The 11,430-nt window shown below is 40.1% G+C and overlaps 1 pseudogene; it reads left to right on the forward strand.

The window, feature by feature from the left end:
- Positions 1–2,872: 2,872 nt before the first annotated feature.
- LOC141574699 (diphosphoinositol polyphosphate phosphohydrolase 2 pseudogene) lies at positions 2,873–11,102 on the forward strand (annotated as a pseudogene).
- The last annotated feature ends 328 nt before the right edge of the window (positions 11,103–11,430 follow it).

Here is an 11,430-nt window from a genome sequence, read left to right on the forward strand (position 1 = left end):
ATAAGTTAATTTTATAAACATAACATTTAAACTGATTAGAGGGGGGAATAGGATGAAGAGAGGAAGGCTAGAAAGGTATGCAAAGTGGGAGCATAATCATGCAATGTTTCCTTCCTGCCTGGTTTAAAAAAAATGTGAGCCTATAGAAGGCATTCCAACAAGAAGTAGATTAACCCTGGCTCTGGATTCTTCCTGGGTTTAATTTCAGTGTCAAGTGATGTTCCAAGTAAATCCCAGATGAATGAAAAATATATATAAACATCAAAGGAAAGTAGGTTTACTTACATAAAAATTTACAATTATAGATGTTCAAAAACATAACCTACAAAAAATCAAGTGAGAAAAAGTATCAGCTTATGACAAAAAATTCTTATCTGTTATATGAAAGAGTTCACACCATAAACAGATTGTGGCCATACATACAACAGAATATTATTCAGCCCTAAAAAAGGAAGGAAATTCTGACACATGCTACAATGTGGCTGAACCCAGAAGACCTTATACCAAGTGAAATAAGCCAGTCATGAAAGGACTAATACTGGATGATTCCACTTATATGAGGACCCAGTATAGTTACAGTCATAGAGACAGAGGGGTGATGGTGGGGGCTAGGGCTGGGAGAGGGGGAAAGAGAGTTATTCTTTAATGTGGACAGAGTTTCAGTTTGGAAGATGAAGAAGTTCCTGAGATGGATGTTGGTGATGGTTGCACAACAATGTCAATGTACGCAACTCACCAAACTGTACATTCAGAAATGGTTAAAATGATAAATTTTATGGTATGTGCATTTTATCACAAAAGAAAAATTTAAGTAGAATAAAGTTCAAAGAAATCATAGCAACAATAAAAGCAATAAAACACTGATATATACAAAACCCAGGACATGAATAGGCAATTCACAAAGGAGAAAATACAACTAATAAATACATGAAAAACTGTTTAAGATCAAAGGTATTCAAACTGCAAATTAAAAAGTCAAATAATCAAAAATGATATTAATCAATCCTAAGAGTTCAAATAATGTGGATTCTTGTACATTGAATATTTCAGTGTGAAATGGTATACCAGAGATTCAAAATTATTAACACATCTGGACCTCCAAATTATATATATATATATAATTTTTATATTCTTAATATAAAAATGCTCTAAATATAGAAAAAAATGTGCAAATATTAATTTATGTTATGTCTTACAAAACCAAGAAACTGGAAACAAAAGTAAACATCTAAAAATAGTGGGGCTGCTAAACAGACAGGAAACAACCACTGGATACATGATTGCATGACCATTAAAGCGAGGATTATGGAAACCGTGCAAGAAAATGGGGGAGAGGGATGGAGGACACAATATTGAATGCAAAATCATATAAAAACATGAGTGAAAAGATTAAGTATAGCTATACTAAATGTTAATATTTATGATAATGGGATAGGAGTGTGAAAAGCCCCACAAGAATCTTCCAAATTTTCTAAATCGCACTTATAGTTCTATAATAAGAAAAAAAAAAATTCATTACAAGAGTTGTGAAACCCTGAGTTACAGCCTGTGTGCGAAGGCCACAGAAACTCCCAATACAACTTCCTGGTTTATTTCTCCACAGGCGGAGAAGCTAACAGAAGAAAGACTTCACCCCAGGGCAGAAGCCACAGCACATCCTGGTGTGGCTTTTCCCTAGCCTGTTGGCTCTGTAACGTGGAAAACACTTTCCATATCCAACCACAGTTGTGAAGACAGCTGAATTCTTGATCTGCCACTGTCTTCATACCTGTAGTCACATCATTCTGGCAGGCACTGCAATTTCCCTACCCAGTATCTATTCTGCCTTCTGCCTTAATGACAGACCACTGATCAATCACAGGCCCAGAAAACAGCATTTCCCAGACTTCCTGGTGTACAGGGATGGCTAAGTAAGTTCTGGCCAATAAGAAGCAAAAGTTATTGGATGTGTCTTCTGGGAAAGCTCCTTACAAGGTTGAAGGTAGACTCATGTAGTAGGCCCACTTCTGCTCTTAACCCCTTCTTTCCTGGAATATGGAGGTGATGACTGGAGCTGCAGCAGCTAACTTGTGATCTAAGGCAATCTTAGAATGGAAGCCATATGCTAAATATACTAGAGCACACAGATCCCTAATGACACCAGAAACCTGACATACCAGCACTGCCCTCCCTGCTACAAATGACTTTAAGAAAAATAAAACCTTTAACTTGCTTAAATCACTGATTTTTACACTTTAGTACTTGCTGCCAAACAATTCACCATCTGTGAAGAACTAACACTAAAATCTATACACTTCCATTAAGAGAATGTTTACAATAAAATTAGGTTCTCCTGGCTCCTGAATCAAATTCAGCATTATTAAAGACACATTCTTCTGGGTTCTCAGAACCATAATCATAAATCTATGTTTTCCTCAATCCTCCTTTTCTCCTATGTTTACCACCAGTGATTGTTCTTTTAGAGGACTAATTTAAATAAAACCTTCCAAAAACCATTATTTATATATAACGAGATCTAAATTGGAGATATCAAGTTTTTCTTATTTTTTAAATACTGAAGTATGTGATTAAAACTTCACATGAATGCAAGTTACATAAGCATTTTATTCATAATAATGATAAAATGTCATCAAGTATTAATTCAAAAATGAATAATTAGTACTATAAAAATCAATCCATATTTCTGGATAAAGAAAGCAAGCTGAACACATGCAACTAATATTGCTCCAGTCCCAAACCTCTCCATAACTGCAGTAAAGAAACATTTTTAAAAACCTAAATCCTCAATGAAGGGCAAGTAGGAGTGGAGATGACAATATACTGAAAATGGGAAGAACACGGGCCAGCAGTAACAGACTCAGCAGCGCCAAGGATGTCCAGCTCCACACCGGCCAGTGCTAGTGTACAGGACAGAGCAGGTCTGAGCCACCCTCATGAACCAGGAAGGGAGTTACTGCGGTAAGCCAGGACAAGCCACATGTCATGGTGATTATTATGTGTCAGCTTGACTGGGCTAAGGGGTACCCCGAGAGCTGGTAAACCATTCTTTCTGGGGTGTGCCTGAGAGGGTGTCTCTGGAAGAGCTTAGCATGCAGCAGACTGAGTAAGGAGACTTGCCCTTGCCAATGTGAGAGGGCAGCACACAGGCTACTGAGGACTTTATTGGAACAAAAGGATGAAGGAAGGGTGATCCTCCATCCCTGAGCTGGGACACACATCTTTCCTGCTCTCAGGTGGATGGCAAAGCTCCTGGTTCCCAGCATCCTTGGGCAGCACTGCTGCTTGCTCTTTCTCCCCTGATTCATATTCAAAAAGGTTTGCAAATCTCCTCTACAGTTACAATTCAATTTCCCTTCAAGAGCACTGCAGTTCTTTAGAATATATGATTCTGTCTTGAACTCTGGGCAATTCAGTATTAGAGAAAAGAGTGTGGTTCGCATTTGCTATCTGTATAGTCCACGTGACCAACATGAGTTGAGTCTCTGAAACTTCTTGAAAAACATGAGCCCTACTGAGCTCATTCCCACCATGGATGTGCAGATGTCTGTCATGGCAGTCAGAAGGGACAATTTCATAGGCTACTGAGGGAACTTTAATTTAAAACTTTTAGACTCTTTTACACCAAGAAGCCATTAGCTGATGTAGTGATTCAGTAAATGTCTTCAATGAATTTCTGGACATGGCCACAAATCCCTGTACCTGCTTCAATCCCCTTCAATTATCCCATTAACTGATGAGGAAGGACATAAGCCTGAGATAAAACCACCCTTCTCATAACTTCCTCTGTCACATCATGCAGCAAACACACCTGCTAACTTCAAAGTACAATAAATGTAACACAATATTTTCTTACGTTTAATGTAATAAACAATTATTTTTGAAAATTCTCTTCAGATACTCATTTTTGGCAAAGGACTTAAGCTTTTCCATATTCATACCAAAAACCTCCAGTTCGTTCCCAGCAATTGGTTTTATTGTACTGCGGTGTATATGCCAGCTAGAGCAGAAAAATTCCTGGTAGGAAAAATTTCCTGTGGGCTGTGTCCTGGTGATTGCATTTGCTCCACGGGCCTAAGACCCAGACTCCCTCTGAGCAGAGCGGGATGGGGCAGGCAGGGAGAGGAAGCTGGGCCCCAGGCCCATGCCTGGAGTCCTATCAACAGGTAGTTATGTGACGTATGAGAGAAGGGAACATGCCAAGCATGGCAGGTGGGAGTCTGTAATCTGTTTTTGCTGTAAAGAGAAAGCCACTCAGACATACTGTCAGTTTCCTGGCTCCATGTATTTTACATAAACCATCGTAGATACACAGGAGAGAAAATACACAGTGGCCTGTAAAACACAGTACTTGGACGTGGCAATTCCTAGTTGTAAAGATACAGCCAGGAAAAAGCTTAGAGCACTTTCAAGGACTTGATTTAATTGACACAAATTATATAGATTCCACTAACTACCATAACAGCCTTGTACTTAACATATTTTAAGCCAGATAATTCTAAAGAATATTCCATATTTAACATTAGGAAGAATTATATAATTGGATCAGGGACCATTTGACAATGCACTAGCATGGAAAAAATGCAAAGCTAAATTATGTAGGTTTTAATGTGCAGCTTATGTTACATGCAATTGCTCTCCTTAAAGTGTTTTATACATGTAATTAATTTTAACTTAAAAAGAACATAAAACAATGAAAACAGGCTCCACAACCAAGATACACTTCTCTTCATTTCTCTGTATTGTTTTATTTCATCTGAACAAGATCAATTACATCCACAATATCAGGGCCTGTAACTCAGCTCAGTGTTAGTGTGAGATTTAACCTTGGCAAAACAGCACCTTGACTCAGCTCCCTCTGCTGTAAGAAGCAAAGGTCAGAGCCAACCAGTTATTTCAGGAGGACACCTAACTACACAGGTGGTTTCCTACACAAACCCATTCCTCCCTCCTCATTCCTTGCTGCTGGAGGCCGGTTTAGGTACTTACCTCTTGGGGCCAAGTGATGAGATGTGGTCCCCTCACCAGCAACAGGAGAGAATCTTGACCCATCAAAATGTGCCAAAGTAATTTTGTTCCCCTCTAAGGCCCACACTGGGCACGGACAGACAGGGCAAATCTGCTAGGAAGGTTTCTGAGGATGAGAGTCTTAATTCTAAAACTCTGAAAGTAAATACACCAAAAGTCAGTACAGGAACTCGGGCAGCCACCCTGGGGCCTGAGGGGACCAGCACAAGAGGCCAAACAGATGAATTAGGCTGGGTTCTCACCTCCATCTCTGAGCTGCTCAAGTAACCAGTCCTGAGTGGCCTGACACTGGCATCCTGTTTTGTGGGATAATAAGCCCTCTTTGGTTTTGGACATTTTGGTTGAGCCTTCTGTTATTTGCCCAAAAAGCACTCCAACTCATACAAAGAGCTTTAGTGGGAATTAAAAACTCCCCAGGGAAGAATATCCTGGGTTTAAAATCTAAGCAACCCAGAATCCACAGGGCTCTTCTCTCAGTCCCAGTTACTCACCATCAAAAAGTGATGGCCCTCAGGTTCAGCTCAGGGAAAATTAAAAATAACTTGTTCCATGAACCTCTCCATTAGATCCCAGTCTTCAATTATTCCATGTATTATTGGCCACTAAAGCAAGAGAAATCAAACTATGTCAAGCTTCAGTCCATGTCAGTAAGAGCAACAGTTTTAAAAACACTGGCCCAGGAGAGACTGAGTTATTAGAGAAAACAGGTCCTTTGCACTGGGTGAATGTTAATTTATGTAAAGAAATAACAGGCACTTTACCAGAAATATTAAGTTATATTATCATTTATATTCTACTTCACATCTCTAAGTACAAAGTATCATCTTAACAGTGAAGTAATAGATGCAAAAGTACAGCTAATCCGCCATACCATTCCATTTGGAGTTTGGAGGTTTTTAGAACAAATACCTAGTTAAACAATTTTAGTGCTTCTTTTTAATTAATCAGTCTACAGCTCTTCTACATCGGACAGGTCAGTGAGTCAACCTGCAATTTTCCACAGAAGCAGATCTTGCTCTCACATGAAGCCCAGCATTCCCAGAGTCAATCCTGCATTCTGGGGTTTCTTAAATTCACTTGATTCCCCACATGAAAAATACCTTGTTCAACTAACACAACACTGTAAATCAACTATATTTCAATTTTGAAAAATACCCCATTCAAAACCAACAACAACGAAACCTCTTTTCCAACACAAGAATAAAATACACAGCTCACAAGTACAATTGCTATGAAATCTACCATTTTGCATGATTCATCCTATTCTCTGTTCTTGGTGATACACTTACAGAAGCAAATCCCGGTGGGGAGTTTACCTTTGTGGCATACGTGGGTTTATCTATGGCTTCATCCCCTATGAAAAAGTCCAGGTCATCAACTCCCTTCAGCACCCTCCTTTGGGCTTGGTCAACCACTTTTGCTGACTCTCTGATGGCAATACCTTAGGGAGAACAACGCAAAGATTTCTGTCTGCATCCATACTCATTTCAAGGGTCAAGGAAGCATAATATAACCCCTGTGTACGTACAAGTAAATTTTCAATGTCAGGGTCTTATTTGGAATTGAGAGCGTTCACAGAATAGACGCTATCACAGAGCACATAAAGTAATACAGAAACCTTTCTTATGTTCTGGTATTATTTTTAGTGCGGCACAAAGGAGCCTAGCTGGTCTGCTTTTAATACTGACAAAAGATGAATTACTAAATTTTTCAGTTTCATGTGAAAAAACATCCCTCATGATAGTGAAGTGAAAAGCACATATCAATCGGTTCCAAATTTTAGAATACAATGTAGAAGGACACAAAATTAAAAATATAATGTGAAAGAAGAAAATAAACTGAAAAATGCTCATACACTCTCAAGTCATTTTAATAAAACTGTGTCACACAGATTTAAAATATATTTTTATTCTTGTTACAAAATCACTAAAAGAAAAAACTGAGGTTGCTGACTAATATCTCACAAGAAAAATTCAATAATCAAACAACTGTATTATGTAAAAATATTAATGGCTTTATGATATATTATTTTAATAACAGTTTAACCACGATATTTAGGAATATACTTATAGTTAATAATCATATGAAACTTCACTGTAGAATTTAACATCTAATGAAATGTGGAAAGCTTCATGAAGATTCAATTTTCCACTTAAATTCCTAACCCCTGGTCACACTTTGCTTTCCCATAAACTCATCTTCATCAAATTTATTCCAAAACAAATGAGTAAACATATACAACCATTTTTAAAAGTAGAGTATTTGTAGTTCCCAATTTATTAGAAATGAAGAATAACAGCAAAGCTAAGGGAGTGAATTTTAAACCTTGCCCTCAGAAAGGCATCTTGAAATAATAGCTTGAAAAGGTAGGGAAAAAAAAAGAGGTACAGGACAGAAATCACTTTGCTCACCTCCTCTTCTGACTCCATCTCACTGCCGCACTTGGTCCAGAAGCTTTCAAATTACAGAAGGTGGCACAAATCCAAAGCGCAGGATTTCTGCAGGACTAAGGCAGCAGGCGTGAAGTGGACGTGCTGGGGGCGGAGCCCAGAGGAAGCATCCGGGGCAGAAGCAGCGGGCATGCCAGGACCACGAGGCCGAGAGTGGGGCTGGGGAGGTCTGGAGGGCCGGGACGAACTGCGGCAACTGCAGCCACAAACACACCCGTCCCCGAACACAGACCCCGCCACGGGCGGCGCACTGACGGGCACCGCGCAGCCACCTGTGCACACGCAGCACGTCAGAGGTCCCTGACAGGACGGCCCGCAGCCGACACCAAACGCCTCGCGCGGCCGCGGCTCTGCTGCCGGGCCGGCGGGAGCCCCTGCAGCCGTCTCCCCTCACCTCGCGCCCCGCTCCGCCCTGGGCGGCGGCGGCAGCGGCGGGAACCGGGGCGAGCGGGCGGCGGGCTCCGGGTAAAGCCACAGACGCCCGGGCGGAGGCCGCGCTCCCTCCGCGGCGCCCGGGCTGCAGGGACCTGCGCTCGCGCCCCGCCCCGCGTCGGAGCGGCCGCCGGCTCCGGAACTGACCGGCCGCGTCGCCCTGGGCCCCGACTCGCCCTCGCCCCCGCGCCCCGGCGGGGTGGCGGCCTCCGCAGGGGCCGCGGCAGCGAGAGCCCGCCTCTGCGATGAGGTCCAAGCCCCCCTAGGCCGCGGACCTAGGACAGCGAGGGCTTCAAGAAGCGGGCGGCGTCCCTGTGCTTCCGGAGCGAGCAGGAGGACGAGGTGCTGCAGGTGGGCAGGCTTCGGTCCCTGACCAGTGGACTGGCCCAGGAGGAGGACTGGAGCCCCAGAAGGAGCCTGCCGGTGCTGCCGTGAGGGAGGCTTACCAAGAGGCTGGAGTCAAAGGAAAGTCAGGCAGACTCCTGGGCATATTTGAGAACCAAGACAGAAAGCACAGGGCATATGTCTATGTCCTTACTGTCACTGAAATATTAGAAGACTGGGAAGATTCTGTTAATACAGGAAGGAAGACAGAGTGGTTCAAAGTAAAGGATGCCATCAAAGTTCTCCAGTGTCATAAGCCTGTACATGCAGAGTATCTGGAAAAATTAAAGCTGGGTTGCTCGCCAACCAGTGGAAATTCCACAGTCCCTTCCCTTCCAGAGAGTAACTCCTTGTTTGTAGCTGCTGCACAGCGAACCTCTGGGCTGCCATCCAGCATAAGATAGACAGGGTTGGAAGGACCTCTTCCACCATGTGCAATCTCATGGGCAGAGGCTTCTTTATTTTCCTTGACAAATATCTGAATGACGCTTACAAACTGAATTTGCCATGCGGGATTTTTTTAACAATCTGCTTGATTTTTAGGTGCTTTCAAATCTTCTTTAAAAAGAAAAAAGATAGTGTAAAATATTTTAATAAGCCAAAGCCATGTGGAATTTTTTTTTAGATGCATTAAATGTGCTCTCCCACCCAGCCCACCCACCTTGTTATTTTGGTTGGCATTTTCACTTTTTCCCCAGTATTTTTTATCCATTTGATGTCAGTCTGTGGTTTTTGTCAGATCAACATACATGTGGGTATATTATCCTGGTGAATTGTCTTCTCATTCACAATATTAACATATTCAATGAATCCATTTGTCAACTCATTTATCTCAATTTTCACAACTGGTACTATGTCACTAGCTACCTGATATGGCCAATTCCCCTGTAACTCAATAGTCCTTTAATACAGAGTTTAACTCTGTAGAGCTGGTGAGTTTTAGGCAGTTACTGTAAGCAAAATGCATGTAGTAGATATCTTATCATGGAACCTGTATTCATGGAATTGAATTAGGGTGCTCAGTTGCCAATTCCCTTTATTCATAATCTCTCTTTACACAGAACACACAAGAACCATATATCCCTCAATGTAAATTGCTGCTTTTAAATATATATTTTCAGTTTGAATTTAGTGACATCTCTTCAGTTAAACTTGCTGGTTACCAGTAAACACCTTAAATACCAGTCAGTGGTGATTGCATCAGAATTGAGTAAAATGGCCTTCTTGTTCACCTGTTACTGACCTAGGTTTTTAGGGTGCCTCGGAATGTCTCATCTTTTATAGGTGGTCAGCAGGTAGGTACTATTTACCATGTAACTAATTACTGGGACACTGGAATGTACCTAAGAATTATTTTGTCTTATATTTATATTCACATAAATCCAAGAATCCCATCTAAAACACATAAATACCTAATCTGAAATGCCTGTACTTCCTCAACCAAGTCAGAGATGAGATGGGGCAAGTAAAAGGTGGTTCTCTATGTAGATATTAGCTTTTTGTAAAGATCATAACTGTTGAGTATAAAGTAGGAAGAAGCATAGTTAGAAATTTGTTGTACAAATTGTTAACCTTTAAAAATATAATTGCTGCTGAAAATAGTGCTGTTATAAGGAAAATCAGTGCCACCATTTTGAAACTGGGCTCTTGTGCCATAAAAGCAGCTGAGCTAAATACGAGTATTAGTTCACAAATTAAGGCTGCCAAAGGAATAAGACAGAAAAACTTTAAACCACTGACATTTCATTCTAAATTATGTAGTGTGATAAGACATGATCTTCAAGAATTTTTATATTTTTCTTTGTACAGAGGTTATGTTTTCTGGGTGTTTTTTTTTTTTAAAGGAAATACTTAAAAATCCCACAGATTGACACTTGTTATCAATCTTCAGTGGACTAAGTTTTTTCCTCAGTAATCTCTGAAATTTCTTTAAATTATATACTTAACACAGAAGATATTTTGAATTGTTTTTGTACATAACACTGTGTCCACCTGAAATGTCACATTACTGGGGTATGTTGTACATTGATATTCTTAAAGGTAATAATGCATGAATTTCTTTTATAAACTCTTGGACTATGTATTTGATGTGTAACATATGTACAGTATTAATGTCAACCATTTCTTAAAGGTGAGCCTATAAATATTTTTGTATCATTTTCTTTGGTCAGTAACATTTGGACCAAGTAGTGCCACTTGGGTCAGGATTTTCTTTAGTGCCATTTAGCAAAACATCTGTCTTTGGTCTATGCAACTAGCAAAATTTTGTATAATGCATCAGAATACTTCAGAGTTGTCACAATTTAAATTTCACATGAGGGGTTCTTCACTATTCTTGAACTCAGCCCACTGAAGCTAGAGGAAAGGCCCTGAGGATATTTATTTCTGTTAAGAGAAAAAAGCCTACATTTGCAGGCTCAACAATTGAATCTACTACAGATAAAAAATAGTGTCTACTCTCTCAGTCCCTCAAAGTTTACAGAGTGTTGGGACTTTCATTTGTGCTGCTTTCTGTTGGGTAGTTGGATAAAACTGGGCAGCTAAAATTTTCAGTCCCAAGTGCCTACTAAATTTAAAAAAAAAGTTTGTAAATTGACTTGCAGACACAAAGTAGCAAGTATCCTACATGTTTGATTTTGAGTTTTCTTAATTTCTTCCTTTTTTTTTTTGTAAACAGGTGAAATTTTCCAACTAGGCACATGCCATTCAATTTTCTGTCTATCCCATAGTTGTATAAAGTAGCAAAACTGAAGGGGGGAATGATTGTTGTATACACTTTAAAATTGCTTTGTATGGTCTCATTTGAGATAACTGGTGTAAGATTCTTGATGTTTTATATATTTGGAAATATCAAATTAAAAAATTGAAATTAAAAAAAAATCCTCACACAGTCTGTCAGTGCAAGTTCCAGTCTATCAGTGCAAGTTCCAGACTCCATCCTCTGTGCAAGATCAAACTTAATTATGCATGGATTTAGCATTAAACTGCCAAGAGAACATGAAAGACTATCAAGAGACAAAGGCAAAAAGGTTCTTCAATTCATGACTTTACTCAAGTTCACCAAGAATTTGAGGGCAATATTTCTACTCAAAAGAAAAAAATCACCACCTTAAAGAAAAAGTGCTAATTTAGTGAGAAT

The sequence above is a fragment of the Camelus bactrianus genome, chromosome 22 (genome assembly GCF_048773025.1).
Source record: "Camelus bactrianus isolate YW-2024 breed Bactrian camel chromosome 22, ASM4877302v1, whole genome shotgun sequence".
Lineage (NCBI taxonomy): Eukaryota > Metazoa > Chordata > Mammalia > Artiodactyla > Camelidae > Camelus > Camelus bactrianus.